At 37.9% G+C, this 24956-nt stretch overlaps 1 long non-coding RNA gene across 1 annotated transcript; it reads left to right on the top strand.

The window, feature by feature from the left end:
* Positions 1 to 12151: 12151 nt before the first annotated feature.
* On the top strand, positions 12152 to 17158 carry LOC128649707 (uncharacterized). The gene is made up of 3 exons (XR_008400687.1): positions 12152 to 12264; positions 16049 to 16149; positions 16743 to 17158. It is a non-coding gene; the product is annotated as an uncharacterized LOC128649707 (long non-coding RNA).
* Positions 17159 to 24956: the final 7798 nt, after the last annotated feature.

The raw sequence follows: 24956 nt of genomic DNA, 5'->3' as shown, positions 1-24956 counted from the left end.
TATATGACACACATGAATTAGGGCTATCTAGCTGTGAAAAACTGTCAAAACTGCACTCAGATATGAGGTGGCCTTCAAGGGCATAGAAATTAGCAAATGAGCCTACTTAGGTTTAGCTTTCAACAAAGAATACCAAGAGAACAAAGCAAATTTGATGATATAAGTAAATTAGAAAGTTGATTAAAATTGCATGCTTTATCTGAATCACAAAAGTTTAATTTTGACTAGACTGACCCTTTAACTGAAATCTTATAAGATTTCACAGTGAACATCCTTAAACTGAGGAGGGAAGTAACATAACTGTGCCTGCACATGCCAGATGCACGCTCCAATGCAAGTCCCGGGACTGGTATCCTGATTGACTGCTTAAAGGGACAATCTAGACTTAATACATAATTTTGATTACTTATTGTTACATACCAGAGAAGAATCCTGCAACTGATCCCACATGTATAAGCTTGTAAAAGTACATGAAACATTTAAATATTCATTCGGCTAGATTACGAGTTTTGCGTTAGGCTTAAAAAGCAGCATTGGCCGGTCCTAATGCTGCTTTTTAACGCCCGCTGGTATTAGGAGTCTTGCAGGTACAGGTGTACCACTCACTTTTTTGGCCAGACTTGGCAATACCGCAAATCCACTTACGTAAATTGCGTATCTTTTTTCAATGGGACTTGCATAGCGCTGGTATTACGACTCTGCCAAAAAGTGAGTGGTAGACCCTCTCCTGTCAAGACTGGTAACCAGTGGCGGCTGGTGAATTTTTAGGATGGGGGTGCACAAGACCCTCCCCCTATTAGAAAGACACACCCTTTGAAAAACCACGCCCTTTTTAAAAACACGCCCATTTAACAAGCCACACCCATTGAAAAGCCACACCCCTTTGTGAAAGTCACGCCCCTCAAATGGCCCCGCCCATTTGAACCAGCAGTGTTTTTGGTCATCGTCTTCTTGAAATATCCAGCCCCGGCCTGGGGGTAACTTCAGCTGAAGTTTGTGACTGATTCCTCAACATTATTCTCAAGTATCTGCTGATATTGAGTGGAATCCATGAGACCCTCAACAATATTCCCAGTAGTACAGGTCTTTGGAGGTGGTCTGTCGGCTGTTTTTGACCGTTCTCACCATCCTTTGCCTTTGCCTCTGGCCCTCTCTGATATTTTACTTGCCCTGACACTTCTGGCCTTAACAAGAACTGTGCCTGTGGTCTTCCATATCCTCACCATGCATTGCTCACTGTGTTCCTCATAGTGGACACAGACATCTTAAATCTATGAATGCATACTCTTCAGTACAGCCATGTTCACGTGCGACAGTGCACAAATGGAGGAGCCTACACTACCTGCTCAGTTAAATTATATAATAACATATATATATTAACCAAATGATTAATTAAAGCTGCAAAATAATAAGAATGTTGAATGTACATTTATGAAAACATATATATTCCTGGATTTAAAGAACCTTCCACTTTATAGAGAAATACAACCACATTTCAATTACTGTTGCCCCAGCCCCCAGTGTTCGATATTAGGCAATGCAGCCAAAGGCCTTGGCAACATGAAGATAAATACACCCACATTTTACTTTCTACAAAAGAAGATTATTTCTATTACACTAGTGCTTAATAATTACCTTCAACAGTAAAGATTAAAACAGAATGTTGATAACTCAAGTACAATTTTTGTAAATTAAGTCAATCCGCCTGTCTTTTTTTGAGGCAAATAAATCAATAACATTTTCGGTGAATGTAGGCATGTCATTGATCAATTGTTTTTCAATTGTGAGCATGGCTAGAGCAGTCAGTCTTTCCTCAGTCATGATGCTCCTTAGAAATGTCTTAACTCGTTTTAAAGTTGAGAAACATCTCTCAGCCTCAGCAGTTGTCACAGTTTGTAGGTCTCCGAGAAAGTACTGTCCAAGTTATTTTCTATTACAAACTGTAGAAGACTGATAGCACCATTCATATTTCGGAAATCTGGTCTTCTGTAAATTACTCCTAGTTCAGTTTTCAGGCGATCTTTCTGTAATGTGTGATAAACCGCTGATGTTTGTTCAAGAAGCTGATTTGGAAAAATTTTCTCGTAATCAGCAAATGTTTCCGCTTGGAGGAGAGAAACAGCCAAGTAGTGAGTTATAAAAGAAAATCTATCTTTTACTTGATTTGTGATAACATCGCATATCTCTTTAGCTGCCACAGTCTGAGCAATGTGAATATTTTCTCTCTTCCTTTTCCTAGATGTTTCCTCTGTTTCTGATATCGTCATGGTCACTGTGTCCATTCTATTCCTTTCGTTTTCCATTGTCTGCTGGAAAGTGTTAATATGTTTTCGAATAAGTGCCGCATCTGTTTGTGTTTTCTGAAGTTGGTTGTATAACACATCTACATGTGGCATAATATTGTGAAAAACTGTAAGCCAAAACACGAATACCGAGTCTTGTAACATACGCCGAATAGCCCCCGCTTGATTTATAGCTATTTCTTTTTTCGATGTTGACTCTATTTTTTCCATGCATTCAATTAACTGTTCCCTGTTTTCAAAAACTGTATTGACGGTTCGACTCTTGAAATTCCACCTAGTGGCAGAACCATGAGGTATCCTTCTTCTAACAGTTTCATCTAGAATAGCTATCCTTTGTGGCGAGTTACTAAAAAAGTTAGTAATGTCACTTAGATTTGAAAAAAATACTCGAACTTGTTGATTTTGACTGCTTGCTTGGCTGACAATTAAATTGAGCTGATGTGCATAGCAATGCACAAAATGTGCATTCTTGTAGGTACGTTTAATTATAGCCTGAACACCTGCATGCTGACCACTCATCACGCTTGCACCGTCGTAACTCTGCGATATCAGTTTCTCTGGGTTGTCTATAACTTTTTCCAAAGTAGCTTGAATACACGTAGCTAAAGATTCTGCATCATGTCCAGCTGGATTAGTGAATTCCCAGAATCTCTCAACTGGTTGACCGTTACCTATAATGTATCGAAAAACAACAACCAATTGGAAGGCAGATGAAGCATCAGTAGTTTCATCTGCTATCACTGCTACAAAACTTGCTTTTGAGATTTCCTTTTTCATTTGGTTCTGGCAAACAGTAAGCATACAGTCTAATAAATCGTTTTGAATTTCTTTTGACGTTCCTTTAAAAACAGTGGCACTAGCGAGATGTTCTTTTAGAGATGCATCAAGCTCTGCTGAGAAGTTTATAAGACCTCTGAAAATGCCTGGATTTAATGAATCCTCGCGTTCGTCATGTCCTCGAAGTGCAAGTTCAAATGCGCCGCAAAATAAAATACAATTAATTATTTTCGAAAGAACATAACGATTTTTCGTTACTTGCTCATTATGTTTTCTAATATTTAAACGATATGCACTGTCAAGTTGTTGTCGAATATCAACCCTTCCTAGCAAATTAAACTCTAATGTGGAGTTTAAATGTGATTGTGAACAATTATGTTTATTTATTTTTTGATTTAAATGTGATAAATCGGCGACACCAGAACTCACCCAGCTTGCTTCACCACTTTGTTTTGCAAACAGGAGACAATAAAAACAAAAGAGTCTGTTAGATAATTCACAGCCACAAATCCATGCATATTTATCATATACCTCGGGTTTGAATTCTCTTTTGAAATCTCTAGTTTTACATTTTGTCACCTGGATAAGGTTAAGCATAGGTGTTGGCCTGCGCATTTTAATTTCAATTTTTCTTTCCATGGGTAACGTTGAAAAATGTAATTGCTTTAGCTCAGACACACTGATTTTACTAAGTGCCATCTTAACTGTTAGTTTACACACAAAGAACAGTACTTTGCTGTTATAAAATATATAACTTTAACTAGGTAAGTAGCCTTGCGGCTCTTATAAAATATACAACTTGTAGGTTAGTTGTTTTGCTGTTATAATATAGATATATATATATATAACTTTGAGACAAGTAGTTTTGCTGTTATAATATATAAATAGTAGTATTGCTGTTATAAAATATAAAACATGACTTAATAGGCAAGTCAAGTTGGTAATTAGCTTTGCAGCTGTTATAAATTATACAACTTGTAGTAGGTAAGTAGCTGTGAAGCTGTTATAAAATATATAATTGTTTTAAAAACTCTGAGACTCTCTGCAAACAGCTAATAATTCTAAACTAAAATAGTGTTTTAAGTAGTATAATTACAGCAGGCAGCAGCCGTGACAGCCGTCAACTGGGAAGGTGAACTACAGTCTAAAACTAGTAGGCAAGTAGTTTTGCGGTTGTTCTAAAATATATAACTTGTAGGACTGTAGGTAAGTAGCTGTGAAGCTGTTATAAAATATATAATTGTTTTAAAAACTATGAGACTCTCTGCAAACTGCTAATAATTCTAAACTAAAATAGTGTTTTAACTTTAAGTAGTATAATTACAGCAGGCAGCAGCCGTGACAGCCGTCAACGGACAAGGTGACCTACAGTCTAAAACTAGTAGGCAAGTAGATTTTTGGTTGTTCTAAAATATATAACTTGTAGGACTGTAGGTAAGTAGCTGTGAAGCTGTTATAAAATATATAATTGTTTTATAAACTCAGAGACTCTCTGCAATCTGCTAATAATTCTAAATTAAAATAGTGTTTTAACTTTAAGTAGTATAATTACAGCAGGCAGCAGCCGTGACAGCCGTCAACGGGCAAGGTGAACTACAGTCCAGTGATGTGCGGTGACTTCAGAGGCTGGTGAGGCAGTGTCTAGGAATCGGATACGCCTTCATTCTTTAGATATCCTTTGTTGAAGAAATAGCAATTGCACATGGGCGAGCCAATATCTATATGCAGCCACCATTCAGTATCTACTGAGCATATTTAGATATGATTTTCAACAAAGGATATCTGGTTTTCTTCATTCTTTTGATATCCTTTGTTGAAAAGCATATATAAATATGCTTAGAAGCTATTGAGCATATTTAGATATGAATTACAACAAAGGATATCAAAAGAATGAAGAAAACCAGATATCCTTTGTTGAAAATCATATCTAAATACTGAGCATATTTAGATATGCTTTTCAACAAAGGATATCAAAAGAATGAAGAAAACCAGATATCCTTTGTAGAAAATCATATCTAAATATGCTCAGTAGCTACTGAGCATATTTAGATATGCTTTTCAACAAAGGATATCAAAAGAATGAAGAAAACCAGATATCCTTTGATGAAAATCATATCTAAATATGCTCACTAGCTACTGAGGATATTTAGATATGCTTTTCAACAAAGGATATCAAAAGAATGAAGAAAAACAGATATCCTTTGTTGAAATTCATATCTAAATAAGCTCAGTAGCTTCTAAGCATATTTAGATATGCTTTTCATCAAAGGATATCAAAAGAATGAAAAAAAATCAGATATTAGATGTAAATTTGAAAGTTATTTAAAATTGCATGCTCTTTCTAAATCATGAAAGAAAACATATGGGTTTCATCTCCCTTTCAATGGTGTCTTTGAAAACTGGTCAACTTAGTAAACATCTGATTTTAGTCTAAAGGATTGTAACAGAAACTCTTGCCAGATAACAAAATGCTTGCTCTGATTATGAGATCTAGAAATCCAGGCCCATTAAAATATGTTTCAAACATACTTTTTACTTCAATGCTGCAAATTATGCTTATAGATTCCTTCATTATTCAGTAAATATAAAAATGTTGTGAACCAGTGGCAGCTGGTGAACAGGGATAGGCACAGACAAAGGCTGTGGTGGACATTTCACAAAGTAAAGACCGTAGTGAAGGACAACAAGGTCACTATTTATACAAATGAAAAAATAAGAGTGCATGGTCTTACCTTCTCAGAGACAGCAATTTCTCCACTTTCTATGATGATAATGACATTTTTCTGCAAGTCCCTTTGAAATTAAAATGTAAAATTAGGCATTTCAACTAAAGCATTGTTTCTCAACTGAAGTCCTCAAGTGCCCCAAAAGACCAGGCTTTCATTATAGCCGAACCAGTGCTGCATTGGTGAAATAATCAGCTGATGGTTGATAGCAGGTTAGAAAACAATCCATCCATGGTATTACTGCTGCTAAGCTGAGCACTTCAATTGTGCACTGGTTCATCTATAATGAAAACCTGGTCTGTTGAGGCTACTTGAGGGCCACGGTTAAGAAACGTTGCACTAAAGCACCAGTTCAACTGCAATCTGTTGACCTTGAGAATAAAGCATTTTTTTAAAGTTTGATCATATATTGCAATACCAGAATATTGTATTGCAAATTAACTTTAAAGAAAAGAAAAAAACATTTTGTTATGTTTAAAATAGGTCTTTAATAACTTATATTATAAAACATCTAACAAATATTAACATATTAACAATCAAAACTTTTTTACTGTGACTGGTGTTGTTCATTTCCCTCATTTGTAGACAAGGTCAATCCTTCGATCTTTTTTAACAAAGTTTTCAATCACTTTATTAAGAAAATCTTCACAGTTCTTTTCATGCAACTGTACCAGTCTTTCTCTCTCAATAGCTAAAACGGCCAAAGAGGAAAGTCGTCCTTGACTGGTCCGATTCCTGCTATGAGTTTTTATGCGCTTTAAAGCAGAGAAGGACCTCTCAACAGAGGCCGTTGTAGCTGGTATTGTGAGAACCAGCTTCAGTAATTTCACTGCCTCTGGAACAGTCTTCATGAGATCGTTGTTGGCCAAAAAGTTTAGTAGATCTGTAGGTGATTTGCAATCATTTCTCACCATTTCTGAACTATAACATCCAATTAGATCAGATTTTAATCGAACTAAGTCAAAGTATTTGCCATATCTTGCTAGGCTCTGCAGTTTTTGGTCATCAATATGTTTGGACATTTCAAGCAATTTAGTGCAATCGACCAAACAAAGGAATTCTAGCTCAGCAAAATGGTCAAACCGAGCTTTCATTTGAACGTTTACATTGTCCATAATGTTGTAAAACAACCTTCTCCTCACATCTTTTATTGGCTGTTTACTCCTTACATTGTCTGTCAGCCCCATTCTGATACAATCCGCCTCAAATGTACCATACAAATTGTCAAACTCTTGTCTGTGATTTTCAAGAAATTTCATGGTATCGGCAATTCTCCGACAGCAGAATCCAACATCCATCACTTTACTCTGCAGCAATCGAAAGAGTGCGTCAGTTTGTATGAAAATGGCCTCATATGTCATAAGCAAGAAGCAGGTTGATGCTTTATTCAGAAAGAAGTAATATCCTTCAGACATCATCAAGGTCTCATGATCCCAACCATCTGGATTTTCTCTGAGAAACAGGAACATAGCACGTATATCACTTTGATACATGTTGACCGTCTGCACTAGTCTGGAATTTGAACTCCATCTGGTGGGTGCTGCTCTCGGTAAACGTCTCTTCACCATATCGTCCAGTAGGTGGGTGCGCTTTGTCGATTTACTGAAAAACGTAGCCATTCCCTCAAGTGTAGAAAAAAATACTTTACACTCTTCTATAGATTTTGCAGAATTAGAGAGCACCAGGTTTAACTTGTGTGCATAACAATGAATAAAAGTTGCTTCAGGTACTTTTTCTTTAATCTTTGCTTGCACCCCATTAATAGCTGATGCCATCACAGAGGCTCCGTCGTAAGTCTGAGCTACCAGCTTTTCAAGACAATTATATTTCTCCAACACTCCCAATACATAGTCGGCAATAGCTGGTGCTCGTCTGTCAACCACTTCATCAAATCCTAAGAACGCCTCCTTCACAATTATCTCACTGTTCAGCTCACTTTTAGCCACATAACGCAAAATTACAGAGATTTGTGTTATGTTTGTAACATCGGTTGTCTCGTCTACTTCCACAGCAACAAAGGGGGCTGCATTAATCTCCTTTCTTATATCATCTCTCACTATATCAGCTACTGCTTCGATTAAGTCATTCTGGATTCTATTTGAACATCCAGAAAACACAGTGGATGTTTGCAAATGTCTTGCAAAAGTTGCATCTTTCCATGCAAACATATGCAATAGCTCCACATAGTTGCCACGATTAGAGGACTTTGCACCCTCCTCGTTACCACGGAATGCTATTTCCTGTTTGCCTAGATAGAAGGTTGCTTGAATAAGGTTTTTTAAAATCTCACGGTTTTCAGTCACTTTTGCATTGTGGTTGATGATATCTAATCTCCGCTGTTCATTTAAAGCAGTATCTATCCTTCTCGCTAATCCAAAGGTTTTCCAAGCAAATTGGTTTTGAATGTGACTGGTCGATTTCTCATGTTTGTTAGTGCCCCTTGATAGATTTTTTAAATCTCCAAATCCAGCATTTGTCCAAACATTATCTGTAGTGGAGAATAAAATACACGGAAAGCAGTATAGGCGATTCTTTGTAGCACAGCCACACAGCCATTCTTTCCTTTGATACCATTCAATTTGGAATGTACGTGTCATCGTTTTGTCTTTTTGAAGTAAGTCCTTCAGCTCAGGCATTGGTCTTCCTTTATTTATTACTTCTTTTTTTGCGGGAAAGTCCAATCTTGAGAAATTTCTAAGGCTGGATATAGTGTTTTCCATTCTGCAAAAATTTGAATACTGAACAGAACACCTGGCAACAGAGAAAAAAAAAAAAAAAAAAAAAGAGAAATCAGAAGGAGAGAACTAGAGTTAATAAAAGTAAATCTAAAAATAAACATATTGTGTAAAAAACAACAAACAACTTACTTGTTTTTTTGGATAAAGAACATCTAGAAATGCTCTGTGTAGTGTAGCCCTGTCCTTATTGCGATATGGGAGCTGATATCTTTTAAACGGCAGTCAGATTCTGAATAGCTATCTACGCATGCGCAACAACACGAGGTCAAGGTCAAAAGGAATTTGAATACACCACAGTAAAAAACACTAAGATGGATAAACATATGTAGACTGTCACATAAGATAGCAGATGACATTGCTTAGTGGGAACTTACAGGTTTCAGTAGATATATTTTCACTAACGTCAAAACCGCCCAATTTTTTATTTTTTTTATTTTTTTCAAATAACCTTATTATGGGGTAAAGAAAAGCACACAAATCTAGCTTTCTATCCTCTAAACTTTATTAATACCGAAGAAGGTATCTGCCTTTAAAGGGAACAGTAAACAACTTGTTATTACAAGACATTTCTGTTTTGTTGCTAAACAATAACATCAGTCTAGTCTTAAAAAGACACAAAACACAGTCATGTATGCTCATGATTCAGACTGAGCAGCAATGCTTACTTCACAATTTATTTGATAACATTTGCTTCATTCTGTTAGTATCCTTTGTTGAAGGAACAGAAATGCACTACTAGGAGCAAGCAGAACACATCAGGTGAGCCAAGAGGTAACCGACTTAAGAGTAAAGTTTTGATTATGTGTTTAACCTCTCTGCGCGGTTTAATAGCAAATCCGCAAAACAAATACAATTTTTTAAAAGATTTGTACCTCAAGTACAAAAACAAACATCAAAAAGAATACAATCTACACCAATTCTCCAAAAATGACAGCAGCAGCCAAGATAAAAGAAAACATTTTTTACACAGTATAATTATATACAGACAAGACAATACATGACTCACATACAGTCTGGTATTAAGTTTAAAGGGACATTTCATCCCAATATTGTATCCAACTGATGATCAGTTTGCATAATTATAGCATGTTTCTGAATCTGAATTGTGCAAACTTATCAGTCCTATTTTTATTTGCTACATCTTTCATCTTTGCCATTGCACTCTCATTAGACCTGATCTACCAGACCAGTTCATCTTTCATCTTTGCCATTGCACTCTCAGACCTGACCTACCACTACCAGTTCACTTCAACAGTACATTTTGAAGTTCAGGTTAGTGACTGTACTCAGAATCAGATTATGTGCACTGGTGATATGTAGACTATTTTCTGCTGAGTACCTTTTATTTATTCACCTGATGATACACTCGTGTAGCTGCTGCTGTATCATCAGGTGAATAAAAGGTACTTAGCAGAAAATAGTATACATATTATATGATATGATATCAACAATGCACATAATCTGATTCTGAGTACAGTCACTAACCTGAACTTCTAAACGTACTGTTGAAATGAACTGGTCACTGTCGGAATACACATATGGTGACATAGAATTACAGCGGGCAACTGTGCATATTACTAAAACGTGATACAGATTAGGCAAAACAATGCACTATTTACAGTTTTACAAAGAATATTATTTACAGAAAAGCATAATCTAGCAGTCATATCCATTCCATATCAGTAATAAACAACAGTATGACATGAATCTGACCTTTTAAAAAACTGTTACAGCATGTCATTTTTATATTCACATTACAGAATTCCAATCAAACTCTAAATTGCCAGGCGTGACAGAAAAACCAACAAACCAGAAAATCTCATAGTGATAGCTAACCACACAGGGTTTTTAGAATTCTATAAATACTGTAGAGTAGATAGACACTGACACATAAACCATATAACTGTCACCTGTTGCAGCATTTATATGTGATTGATTTCATGGTATATCATTCTCTTGTAAGCAAGAAAAACAAAAAATAAAAAAACAAAAAATAAAACCAAAACACATTTCTTTTGAAAATGTCAATGATTAGGAAGAAAGTTAGAATACAAGGCATTAGGCCAAACACAAAGCAATGGTTTGTTTCTTTGCCATGCTAATTTAATTAATATTCCCATTAGCAAAATAATACAAACATGAAGCTCTTCAGAATTGAATGCAACCGGTTGGGCTCAGTAAACACGTGATGGAACAGAACAGAGAATTTAATGCCTTAAAGGGTCATGATACCCAATTTTTTTCTTTCATGATTTAGAAAGAGCATGTCATTTTAAACAACTTTCTAATTTACTTCTATTATCTAATTTGCTTCATTCTCTTGATATCACTTGCTGAAAAGCATATCTAGATTTGCTCAGTAGCTGCTGATTAGTTGCTGCACATCAAGGCCTTGTGTGATTGGCTCACACATGTACATTGCTATTTCTTCAACAAAGGATATCTAAAGAATTGAGCAAATTAGATAATAGAAGTAAATTGGAAAGTTGTTTAAAATTGCATGCCCTATCTGAATCATGAAAGTTTAATTTTGACTAGACTGTCCCTTTACCTAAGTTTCTACCTAGCTGGAGTCTGAAGTGATGCTACACTTGTGATTATGTCATTTTTACATCAAAGCTGCTTGGTAACCATATGGGCATCTATGGATTCGATCTAGACTATTGTGAGTTATGTATCTGTCACATGACACTCCATTTGCATAGTCCAGGTACCTTACTTGGCACTCTAGGAGTTACATTGAAGGAGAACTGCTCAAGTCCACCTACCCAAATATTTAATAACTCATATTCTAGTCTTTAGAACAGCACAGAACTCACACATTATTATAAAAATGTGTGAGTTCTGTCTTTTGTGCTGTTCTAAAGACTAGAATATGAGTTATTTTATTAAATATTTGGGTAGGTGGAGTTGAGCAGTTCTCCTTTAATGTAACTCCTAGAGTGCCAAGTACCTGGACTATGCAAATGGAGTGTCGTGTGACAGATACATACACAAGTGTCACTATACGATTGACAAACCACAGGGCTAGGGTGCATTTTATAACATTTTATAAATATACAGAGTTACAGGGTGATTTTTTACAAATTTGGAATCTTGTAGTTGAAAAAACAAACCCCCTTATGGGTCATGGTACCATATATCAAACAGAATTCTAGCACATATTTTTCAACATTAATTTTTTGAACAACACATAAACATTTAAATAAAGTGCAGTTTCACTTCACACTGCAAGTTAAGCAAAAGACTGATGTACAGGGTGGATCTTTTACAGATAATGTCTCAATTGTATAGTTTTTTGTTTTTAACAACTGTACGTTTGCTTCACCTCAATGGGAGTGTCACATTGTAAATAATAGCCATGTTTATCATGCATTGCATGATCTTCTGTAGGTAGAGCAGATGGGGGCTGCATGCATATTTTTTGCAGGGCCATAATGTACTTGCAGAAGTTGCAGAGCTGTATTGGTAATCATTGTTAAAGTGACTGATTAACACTATGGGGAGGGTCTATATATAAACATGCTAAACTGGCACAAATTGATTTTTATTTATTTATTTTTTTTAGCTCAAGCTCTTCTGAAAATGACTTTGCTGTTTTGTATGCTTATGGCCTCATGCGTGTATCATTATTCTCCGTAGCATGAAAAGAGCAGAACAGAACAGTCAGATAAAACACACATTGGAAGGACTACATTAACAGCACTCATGGGATTAAAGGTACATTGAACCCATTTTTTTTCTTTCATGACTCAGATGGAGAATACCATTTTAATAACTTTCTAATTTACTTCTATTATCTAATTTGCTTCATTCTCTTGATATTCTTTCCTGAAAAGTATATCTAGATAGGCTCAGTAGCTTCTGATTGGTATCTGCACTTAGCTGCCTCATGTGATTGGCTCACCCATGTGTATTGCTATTTCTTTAACAAAAGAATGAAGCAAATTAGATAATAGAAGTAAATAGGAATGTTGTTTAAAATCGTATTTTCTATCTGAATCATGAAAGTAAATTTTGTGGCTTAATGTCCCTTTAAGTAAAAAATGAGGAGGTCTCAAAATTTCAAATATACCTTGAATATGTGTGGGAACAAGGTGACCTTATTAACACTATATGAAAGGGGGGGGGGATAAATTAAAACATAACTTAATATGCAGATAAAGATTAAAACTGGAATCACTTTATTAAAAACACACTTTGGATTTCTCATTAGGTAAGTACTGTTGCATAGTAAAAGGTAATAGTGTGCTTTAGGTGCTTGGTTAAATAACATAAAACTGACGTATTGCCATTTGGGTATAGCAATTTTATGTAAATAACATGAGAATGTCTAAATAGCAGAAATGTCAATGTCAATTCTGCTATTTAGACATTCTTAGGTTATTTGTACAGGTTATTTACCTTAACTTGCTATACCCAAATGGCAATACGTCAGTTTTATGTGATTTAACCAAGCACCTAAAGCACACTATTACCTTTACTATGCAACAGTACATACCTAATGAGAAATCCTAAGTGTGTTTTTAATAAAGTGATTCCAGTTTTAATCTTTATCTGCATATTAAAAGTTATGTTTTACATTATTTTTCCCCACTTTCATACAGTGTTAATAAGGTCACCTTGTTCCCATACACATATTCAAGCCATATTAAGAATATGTATGTGGGAACAAGGTGACATTATTAACACTATATGAAAGAGGAAAAAAAACATTAAAACATTACTTTTCATATGCAGATATTATCTGCATATTATTAAAAGTTATGTTTTAATTTATTTTCCCCCATTTCATAGTGTTAATAAGGTCACCTTGTTGTTCCCACACACACATTCAAGCAGGTATATTTTGCAATTTTGCTACGTCCTTCCTTTTCCTCATCACTTGTCTTCCAAGTTCCATAGAACTTGGAAGACAAGTGATGAGGAAAAGGAAGGGAGTGGAAGAGCCTTGAAGTAGGTGATATTATGGAGGTATTGGAGGAGAGAAGTTCTTGAAGTTCTCAAGTAAATAAACTTCCAAGGAAGCTGTGTGAGGCGAGCCTGTGATCGGAATCATCAGAGATACTAAGTGCGCAACGCCGCCATGACTGTCACTGTGACAGTCATGGCGGCGTTGCGCACTTAGTAAACTAACTTAAAAAACTAAGGCAGCGGCAGCTAAGCAGCTTAAAGCTCTTAGCACTCCAGTCCTCGTGAGTGAGTCATGATCTCTAACACTGACTAAACAACAACACACAGTAACACTACTCTCACTGGGTCTGGAGGACTCTGCCTCTCTGTTACTGTACTGTTAGCCACCCCACCCACCACTCACTGGCACTGACCGACGGTCTGACCTGTCACCACCTCCTGAGTCCTGACCAGCCACTAGAGTCAACAGTCAAGCAAGCTAGCAATTTCACTGCTGCATTGATTTGAATTGATTCAGCTCAGCCCTCAGCTCACCTACCTGGCTAGTAGCTATGCTCCGGCTGGGCTCCTAGTCCTCCTGACGTCCAACTCCGGCTGACACCTGACACGACTGACTCCTGCTCCACACGACTCCACAACAGAACACAGACAGTCCACTCCGACTCCTCCTGACCGTCACCGACTCACTCCTCACACAACTGGGCTGGCCTAGGTCACGCTGAGAGGGAGAACTGCATATTAAAAGTTATGTTTTACATTATTTTTCCCCACTTTCATACAGTGTTAATAAGGTCACCTTGTTCCCACACACATATTCAAGCCATATTAAGAATATGTATGTGGGAACAAGGTGACATTATTAACACTATATGAAAGAGGAAAAAAAAATTAAAACATTACTTTTCATATGCAGATATTATCTGCATATTATTAAAAGTTATGTTTTAATTTATTTTCCCCCATTTCATAGTGTTAATAAGGTCACCTTGTTGTTCCCACACACACATTCAAGCAGGTATATTTTGCAATTTTGATGACATGAGTCTCTGATGATTCCGATCACAGGCTGAGCATATGTGTCTTAATGCAATGTAAAGCCCAAAATTAAAAACAGATGATTTAAATTGAACTCACTGATATGTATGCCGTTATATCCAGAATGTCCAACTTCAGCCTATGAGACCTCTTTTAATATAACTCCTACTACCCAATTCTGCACTTCTTCAAGAGAGACAGATTTGATTCACTAACAGCCTATCCAAAGTTCCCAGTCTCATCATCTTCCATGTTATTGCATGGAGACCATTCATTAAAGGGACATAACAAGGTTGATAGCATGCCAGACAAGGCTGTTTAGATCTACATGCAGGGCATCAGAGGAGCAGATCTAAGTACAAACACACAGAGTAAGTATTCTCTGCGCACTGTGTACACAGGCTTTGTCTATGCATTGACCAATAAAGCTTTTTTTGCTTTACAGCAGTACAGCCCTGGCAAACTATTGATGTTCAACTTACTTAGTCATTTTAAAGCTCATGCCCTTACCATTAGTTAGCGTCAGGATCACACTGTGTCTAGAGGAGATTAGAAGAATTGAGAGACTGTGAGACAGACAGCGCACACACAGTCACAGTGTCAGTGAAAGAGAGACTAAGGGAATAAGCTTTAGTTTAGACTCTGGACACAGAGACAGGTAGGTTATGGTATTATTGTATTATTTAAAAATAATAGTTTATACTGACACAGACAGGCAGCAGCCTCATCCTCTAATACATTCCTCACTCATAGGAATACTTTACTAGGAGGTTCTTTATTATAAAAGTAATTTTATAAAATGATGCATCATTTCACACAAAAAGTGACAGTCCACTTCCATGATGTTCCAACAGTTCCATCCATCATTAGGTAATGATTCCTTCCTTCTATTCAATATATTTAGTCTGTTGCACAATTTTTTTATTCTCCTTTAAAAACTTGGCATAAAAATAAAAAAGGTATTTTTATGCCAATTTTTTAAAGGAGAATAAAAAAATTGTGCAACAGACTAAATATATTGAATAGAAGGAAGGAATCATTACCTAATGATGGATGGAACTGTTGGAACATCATGGAAGTGGACTGTCACTTTTTGTGTGAAATGATGCATCATTTTATAAAATTACTTTTATAATAAAGAACCTCCTAGTAAAGTATTCCTATGAGTGAGGAATGTATTAGAGGATGAGGCTGCTGCCTGTCTGTGTCAGTATAAACTATTATTTTTAAATAATACAATAATACCATAACCTACCTGTCTCTGTGTCCAGAGTCTAAACTAAAGCTTATTCCCTTAGTCTCTCTTTCACTGACACTGTGACTGTGTGTGCGCTGTGACTGTCTGTCTCACAGTCTCTCAATTCTTCTAATCTCCTCTAGACTTGACACTCAGTCACAGTAGAGCGGCAGCGGCAGACCATGGGGGGTGATATATGACAATGGCTAATTACGAGTGCGCCTGGGCTGGGATGTCACTCAGTTCCTGTCTGACTGTAGAGCAACAATTCAGTTAGGCCAGTTTATACTCACAATAAACCACTGCTGTTACTTGCAGATTTGTTTATGGAGAGCCTTTCCCACCCATATTCACTGGAGGATCAGGAACACATGTTACACTGTCTGAGTGAGAACAGTATGGAACCAAAGACCAGCAAGGTGAGAAATGTTAAAAAAACCATAATAGTGGAAAAATGACATTCTCTTATTCATTAGAGCATGTCATTTTAAGACTATCAACCCGGCACTACTGTGTACTTAACCCCCGCCCAGTAGAAGTACAACTCAGGACCCGCAGACCATTGCTGGTCCTGAGCAGCGTTGCTGATACGATCAGTAGTGCTAGTTACACATCTGAGTCATGTGACTAGCACTGCTGATTGGATTTCTCTCATTATCTCATCTCCCTTCTCATATTTGTTCCCTGTGTTTCAGCCCTTTTCTCCAATCTTTTTTTTTTAGCACATTCCTACTACCCCTTTCAGTGTTGAGGCTCCACGCTGATGCTGCTTATCGTTGCATGGTCTTTTGTTGAAGGGCTAAGCAGTTTCAAGTAGCAGACAGCCTGTTTAGAGCTTGTGTCCATATCTATTAATTAGCCTTTGAATGAACCTTTAAAAGCTGTTAATTCTACACAAGTGACTGGAGTGATGTTGTATAGAAACACAACTTAAGTGTATGTTATTTATACTTAGGTTGCCTGTATTACTCTCTACTGTTACCATCCTTCAATCTCTTACCTCTGTCTACAGGACTCTGGGATTACTTGGGATACCTTAAGTTCAGGGGTCCACTCTTGGGACAGTCAGATAGACCCACTGAGCTTTAAAAGTGATTCTCTTCTGTTTGGTGGAGGAGACACAATTGCACCCAGTTATTTCAATGGTATGTTTAAATCACTTTGAGTCAATTGGCTAATTAATGTGTGTGTATATATATATATATTCTCTTGGGGTTAGCCTGGAGGGAGTAGTTGTGGAAAGGGGCTGAGAAACTTGGAATGATGGTGACTAGAAGGAATAATAAAGTAGTATGTAGGACGTGTAAAAGCAGGGAGAGGAGTAAGAGTGGCTTGGAGATAAGTGTGTTTGAAAGGTAAGAGGGCAATATTCAAGGAGAGAGTGGGAAGTGGGAAAGGGATAGTGAAAAGAAGTTGTAGAAATTTACAATAAATTTTAACAGTAAAGGTAACAGTATCTTAAAGTAAAGGGAAATGGGAAGTATAGAAAATGGTATGCCCAAAGAGAACAAGTTAAGCAATAAGGGTCAATAAGATAATAGCAAAACTAACAAGCATATTATAGGAGTTAGTGGTGGAAATATGATTGACTAGAGAGGGGAGGGATTGGTCTGAGCAGAGGGGTAACTGAAAGAATACAGACATTTCAGAGTAAAAGATAACAAGCTACTGTGTGGACCTGCAAAGATTAAAAAGTGCAAAAGCAGTGAAGTGTGGAAGGTGGGAGCAGATGAAACATGACATTGGACGTTTGGGTTAGGAGGGGGATAAAAGGAGAGATAGTTAGATACACAGAGAGCATATATAAATGGGGGAGGAAAAGGGAAAAACAACACAAAAGGAGAATGATAGGGAATCCTGCAGCAGCCTGCTGGCCTGGAAGCCGGAAACTGTGGCTGTGCTGCCTGGTCAATTACCGCAATTGTGGACTCTGACTCAGCTTCTTTCCATTCCAGCTTCCTTGGAAGTTTATTTACTTGAAATTCAAGAACTTCTCTCCTCCAATACCTCCATAATATCACCTACTTCAAGGCTCTTCCACTCCATTCCTTTTCCTCATCACTTGTCTTCCAAGTTTGATGAGGAAAAGGAAGGGAGTGGAAGAGCCTGAATTATGATATTATGGAGGTATTGGAGGAGAGAAATTCTTTAAGTGTTCTCGAGACTCAAGTAAATAAACTTCAAAGGAAGCTGTGTGAGGCGAGCCTGTGATCATCGGACGGAATCATCAGAGACTAAGTGCGCAACGCCGCCATGACTGTCACTGTGACAGTCATGGCGGCGTTGCGCACTTAGTAAAAGTTAACTGAAAAAACTAACTAAGCAGCTTAAAAAGCTCTTAACACTCCAGTCCAGTCCTCGTGAGCGGTGAGTGAGACAACAACAGTAAAACACACAGTCTCACTGGGTCTGGACTGGAGGACTCTGCCTCTCTGTTACAGTTACTGTGGCTGGTCAGGACTCAGGAGGAGGTGAGGGTGACAGGTCACTCAGACGACCGTCGGTCAGTGCCAGTGAGTGGTGGGTCGGGTGGCTAATAACAGGAGGAGTAGTACACTCCTGTTATTAGCCACCCGACCCACCACTCACTGGCACTGACCGACGGTCGTCTGAACTGTCACCCTCACACCTCCTGAGTCCTCCTGACCAGCCAGCCACAAGAGCAATTTCAATGACTGCTGCATTGAGCTCAGCCGACAGCCCTCACCTACCTCCTGGCTAGTAGCTACGCTCCGGCTGGGCTCCTAGTCCTCCACCTCCAGTCTCCAGTCCTCCGGCTGACAGTGACACGACACCTCCTGACTCCAACACAGAACACTCCTGCTCCGCTCCTGACCGTCACCGACCGACTCACTCCTGAGACTCCTCCAAACAACTGGGCTGGCCTAGGTCACGCTCTGAGCCTCTGAGACAGAGACTGGGAGAACTGCAGCAGCACGTCCGGTCCGTCGTCTTCAATCTCTGCTCTGACGCCGGTCGCACGTGACACTGACTGCGCATCAACCTGACCACCAATGCGGCTGCGCAACAATTTCCCGCCCGGCAACTCAGCCTAGAGACTCAGACATACTGATGCCTGATTGGCTGAGCGGCCGGGCAGGCAGGGCTCAGGGCTCCCGAGGCTAGCCTCCGGTGGGAGCAGTTATGGGCTGCATTAGAGACTGCTGCATTAGTTATTATTCCCCACTGGGTGGCAGTCTCTAAAGCAGCCCATAACATAACAGACTATTAGATTCATATTGCGCAATGGAAGGACAGCTGGCCTCTTACCTTCTTGCGCAATATGAATGCAATAGTAATTACGGAGGAAACGGAAAAAATAAAATTGTAAGAAGCATAATTTGGTGGAGGGGTGGGGGGGTAGGGGGGGTCACCTTTCATATGTTAAAAAAAAAAAATAAGAAAAAAAACAAACATTTTATTTTATTTTTTTTATTATTAAAAACTAGATGTAATTCCCACATTGGCCAGGGTAGGCACTGCCTCACCTGCCTCTAATGAATGCACGTCACTGCTACAGTCTAAAACTAGTAGGCAAGTAGATTTTTGGTTGTTCTAAAATATATAACTTGTAGGACTGTAGGTAAGTAGCTGTGAAGCTGTTATAAAATATATAATTGTTTTATAAACTCTGAGACTCTCTGCAATCTGCTAATAATTCTAAACTAAAATAGTGTTTTAACTTTAAGTAGTATAATTACAGCAGGCAGCAGCCGTGACAGCCGTCAACGGACAAGGTGACCTACAGTCTAAAACTAGTAGGCAAGTAGATTTTTGGTTGTTCTAAAATATATAACTTTTAGGACTGTAGGTAAGTAGCTGTGAAGCTGTTATAAAATATATAATTGTTTTAAAAACTCTGAGACTCTCTGCAAACTGCTAATAATTCTAAACTAAAATAGTGTTTTAACTAGTATAATTACAGCAGGCAGCAGCCGTGACAGCCGTCAACGGGCAAGGTGAACTACAGTCTAAAACTAGTAGGCAAGTAGTTTTGCGGTTGTTCTAAAATATATAACTTGTAGGACTGTAGGTAAGTAGCTGTGAAGCTGTTATAAAATATATTATTGTTTTAAAAACTCTGAGACTTTCTGCAAACTGCTAATAATTTTAAACTAAAATAGTGTTTTAAGTTTTAACTAGTATAATTACAGCAGATAGCAGCCGTGACTACTTTTATAACTTGTAGGTAAGTAGCTGTGAAGCTGTTATAAAATATATAATTGTTTATTTGTTTTAAAAACTCTGAGACTCTCTGCAAACTGCTAATAATTCTCAAATAAAATAGTGTTTTAACTAGTATAATTATAATAATTTATATTTTATAATAAATTATACAGTTAATATAGCAGCAGCAATCAATTAACTGCTTTTGTTGAAAAAAAAGAAAAAAAAACTTTTAAATTTTTTCTCAAAACTTGCAATCTACTAATGCAAAACTTGCAATATAATTAATTATCTGCTAAATACTTAAAAGATAAGAATAAAGGCAAGTTGTTTTTAAGTAGCACTCCCCTAGTCCTATAATCAAATGATTGATCTAATCTATTTAAGTATCTGGCTGCTGCCTGCTGCTAATTAAAAAAATAAAGGTCTTTTTCTACTACACTGACACAGACTGACTGACTATCTAACTGTTCAGGGGACAGGGCCCCAAAAATTATGAGAATTATAAAGGTCCACAGACTCCACACCGTCTAGCAGGAGGGGAGGCTGGAGCTATTTTTTTTTAAAAAAAATTCTGCCCAAGTGAAGTCAGTGAAAGCTGCTCCACTAACTAAAAACTCTCCCTATCTAGGCTCTCTAGAGCCTCAAAATATATTAGTATATTACACAATAGTGCTGCTGTGTAACTAAGTTCAACTGAGTCTGTAATTCAAGACAGTTGACTGTTCAACAGGTCAGACAGACAAGTAATTTTTTGGTAGTATCGATCGAATCGATATAGATATAAAGACTTTAAAGTCAAGAAAGATATTAATCGTTCAGTTAAGTACAGTTCTGCTGCAGACTACTACTTCACTCCTCTCCGCTCAACAGCAAACTCAACACTGAATTTTTCGCGCCGTTGATGCGGGGAGGAGCCGGTGATGACGTATCTGTCATCTTCATTGCAGACCGTGCAGCCTATCAGAGAGGCTGAGAGCGAGAGGGGCGGGCACAGCCAGGCTGAACTTGTCTGTTGAATCGTTCTAGAACGCCTGGCCCTGTTGTTGTTGATTGATCGGGGGAGGAGCCGGTCACCGACCGGTGATGTCATCGGTGCAGCCTATCAGAGCACAGGCTGGAATTTGTCCCTCCCCACTCGCACAGTTCAGTGTGTGCGATCAAGCTATCAATTAGAATTGCTTGAGGCTGGCCCAAATCCTGCAGACTGACGTAGGCATCACTGACAGAGCCCTATATCATGCCTATCGCACATGCGGTTTCGTATTAAAGAAACAGACACACACAATTTTTTTTTTTACTTTTTAAAAGAAAACAAGCAGAATGTTATTTTTGGGGGTTAAAAAAATAAAATATAATTTTTCCAATAGGGGGCCATTGAAAAAATTATATTTTATTCAGCATAATTTTATTCAGCATAATTTTTTTTATTTTTTTTTTCTCAGCATCTGACAGTTTATTTTTTTTTCTCATCTGACATTTTTTCTTTTTGCTCAGCAATCTGACAGGGGGGCACGTGCGCTTGTGCACAAATGGAGGAGCCTCCACTGCTGGTAACGCATTTTAAAGTCAGTAGTTAAGAGTTTTATGGTACAACGCCGTAGCATAAAACTCTTAACTAAAGTGCTAAAAAGTACACTAACACCCATAAACTACCTATTAACCCCTAAACCGAGGCCCTCCCACATCGCAAACACTAAAAGAAAATTTTTAACGCCTAATCTGCCGAACCGGACATCGCCGCCACTATAATAAATATATTAACCCCTAAACCGCTGCACTCCCGCCTCGCAAACACTAGTTAAATATTATTAACCCCTAATCTGCCGCCCCCAACATCGCCGCCACTATATTAAAGTTATTAACCCCTAAATCTAAGTCTAACCCTAACCCTAACACCCCCTAACTTAAATATAATTAAAAGAAATCTAAATAAAAATTCCTATCATTAACTAAATTATTCCTATTTAAAACTAAATACTTAGCTGTAAAATAAACCCTAAGCTAGCTACAATATAACTAATAGTTACATTGTATCTTGCTTAGCTTTTATTTTTATTTTACAGGCAAGTTTGTATTTATTTTAACTAGGTAGAATAGTTATTAAATAGTTATTAACTATTTAATAACTACCTAGCTAAAATAAATACAAAAGTACCTGTAAAATAAAACCTAACCTAAGTTACACTAACACCTAACAGTACACTATAATTAAAAAAATTACCTACATTAAATACAATTAAATAAATTAACTAAATTAAATACAGTTACCTAAATTAAATTAAATTAGGTAAAGTACAAAAAAAACAAACACTAAATTACAGAAAATAAAAAATAAATTACAGAAATTTAAACTAATTACACCTAATCTAATAGCCCTATTAAAATAAAAAAGCCCCCCAAAATAAAAAAAAACCCTAGCCTAAACTAAACTACCAATAACCCTTAAAAGGGCCTTTTGCGGGGCATTACCCCAAAGTAATCAGCTCTTTTACCTGTAAAAAAAAATACAACAACCCCCCAACAGTAAAACCTACCACCCACACAACCAACCCCCCAAATAAAAACCTAGCTAAAAAAACCTAAGCTCCCCATTGCCCTGAAAAGGGCATTTGGATGGCCATTGCCCTTAAAAGGGCAGTTAGCTCTTTTGCCGCCCAAAGTCCCTAACCTAAAAATAAAACCCACCCAATACACCCTTAAAAAACCTAACACTAATCCTCTGAAGATTGACTTACCGGGAGAAGTCTTCATCCAAGCCGGGCTGAAGTCCTCAACGAAGCCTGGAGAATTCTTCATCCAAGCCGGGCTGAAGTCCTCAACGAAGCCGGGAGAAGTCTTCATCCAAGCCGGGCAAAGTGGTCCTCCAGACGGGCAGAAGTCTTCATCCAAGCCGGGCAGAAGTCTTCATCCAGACGGCATCTTCTATCTTCATCTATCCGGCGCAGAGCGGGTCCATCTTCAAGACATCCGACGCGGAGCATCCTCTTCATCTGACGACTAACACAGAATGAAGGTACCTTTAAGTGACGTCATCCAAGATGGCGTCCCTTAGATTCCGATTGGCTGGTAGAATTCTTTCAGCCAATCGGAATTAAGGTAGAAAAAATCCTATTGGCTGATGCAATCAGCCAATAGAATTGAAGTTCAATACTATTGGCTGATCCAATCAGCCAATAGGATTGAGCTTGCATTCTATTGGCTGATTGGAACAGCCAATAGAATGCAAGCTCAATCCTATTGGATGATTGCATCAGCCAATAGTATTTTTTCTACCTTAATTCCTGTCTGGAGGACCACTTCACCCGGCTTGGATGAAGACTTCTCCCGGCTTCGTTGAGGACTTCGGCCTGGCTTGAATGAAGACTTCTCCCGGCTTCGTTGAAGACTTCGGCCTGGCTTGGATGAAGACTTCTCCCGGTAAGATCGATCTTCAGGGGGTTAGTGTGGCTGTACAGGAAATTTTGAGGTAAAATATCTTACTTTTTACATAGGGATTTCAGGTGATATTTTCTAGTCAGCTTTTTACAGCTATGCAGCATCACTTTCAAGTGGTTTAGCATTTCGGTATGATGTCCAATTAAGGTGCAGTATCTGGCTAAAAAAATATAACAATTTATTCCATACACAAGAATTATACAATATCACAAATATATAAAACAGTGCAGGGTTACATACAATTAAAACAAATAAAAACCACAATAAAAACAATGTTAAAAGTTCATAAGCCTTGCAAAATTAATTTCCAATGGCGTGTTTTCAAAAATAGCAGCAGTTTCAGAAAAGCCTGTAGTGACTCTTGTCAAAAGTATGACCAAGTTGAAATATATAGGTGCAAATTCTTACTTACACCGTAAGGAAGGTTGTTTGCAAATAGATCTGTTCTCGAAGGGCAATCTTCTTACTATAACTCCCCGTCCAAGGTGTGGGGCAATCTAAAAAGGTCCAAACCGCTACTTTGTGTTTCTATATGGTAGTTTGAATCTATCACCTGAGGTTCTGCCAATCGTGTAAAGGCGTATCAAACTACGGCAGCCCAAATAGGGCAAAAGAGCAAAGTGTTTCGGCTGGATGCCTTTCTCAAGCTCTAAACCTTCAGCGTACACTATATAAGGTGTTAAAGGGACATTTCTTAAAGTGAAGGTCAATTTAGATGAATCGGTGCCTGGTTTTTAATAATCCTATTAAAAACAAGGGCACTTTAATTCATCACTTTTTTTCTTCAAATACTTACCTTTTTAATCTTCACAACTGCTCCAGCGATTCCCCGGCCGTCGGAAGCCTCTTCATAAGTCAGAAATGACGAATCCGGCTTCCTCCAATCACGGCTCCCCCCCCCCCAGGGGAATCATGGCCTGAGGCAATGCCGTGATTGGAGGAAGCCGGATTTGTCATTTTGGACCCGCGAAGAGGGCTTGCGATGGGCGGAGGAAGCGCTGCAGCGGCTGTCAGGATTAAAAGGTAAGTATTTGAAGAAAACTAGTGAAATGTCAATTTTGATGAATTAAAGTGCCCTTGTTTTTAATAGGTTTATTAAAAACCGGACACCGGTTCATCGAAATTTACCTTTACTTTGAAGGGGCATATAAACCATATACTCTATAATTCATATGTTGATATTTTAACTCCTTTATATCTTCTACGGTAATGCCCTATTTTATACCTCAAATCTTAGCTCTTTCTTAAAGGAACATTTTGAAATATATACTTTTAGATTTTTGTTGGTATGATGTCCAATTAAGCATGCTAGCATTTTCTCTTCATGAAAATGTGACTCAGAAAAGGTAAATAATTTATCACATGTTCACTGGCAAGTCTCACGTTTCAATGTTTCCTATGTTTAGGACAGCATTGAACACCCTAACTTCTATGGCCCCCTGTTAAACTAACTACGCTGGTTTCAACACTGGGACTTGCCAGGCAACTCAGGCAGTCCCCCAGGAGCCAATCGGAGCGTTGTATTGCAACTACAAGCAGTCACTGATACAATACACAAGTAGTTTGACTAGACTGTTCCTTTAACTGAAATCTCGCAAGTTTTAATAGTGAACTTCCTTGA

This window comes from Bombina bombina, chromosome 2 (genome assembly GCF_027579735.1).
Source record: "Bombina bombina isolate aBomBom1 chromosome 2, aBomBom1.pri, whole genome shotgun sequence".
Classification (NCBI taxonomy): domain Eukaryota; kingdom Metazoa; phylum Chordata; class Amphibia; order Anura; family Bombinatoridae; genus Bombina; species Bombina bombina.
Note: the sequence above shows the minus strand (reverse complement) of the source record. Positions and strands in the feature narration are given on the sequence as shown.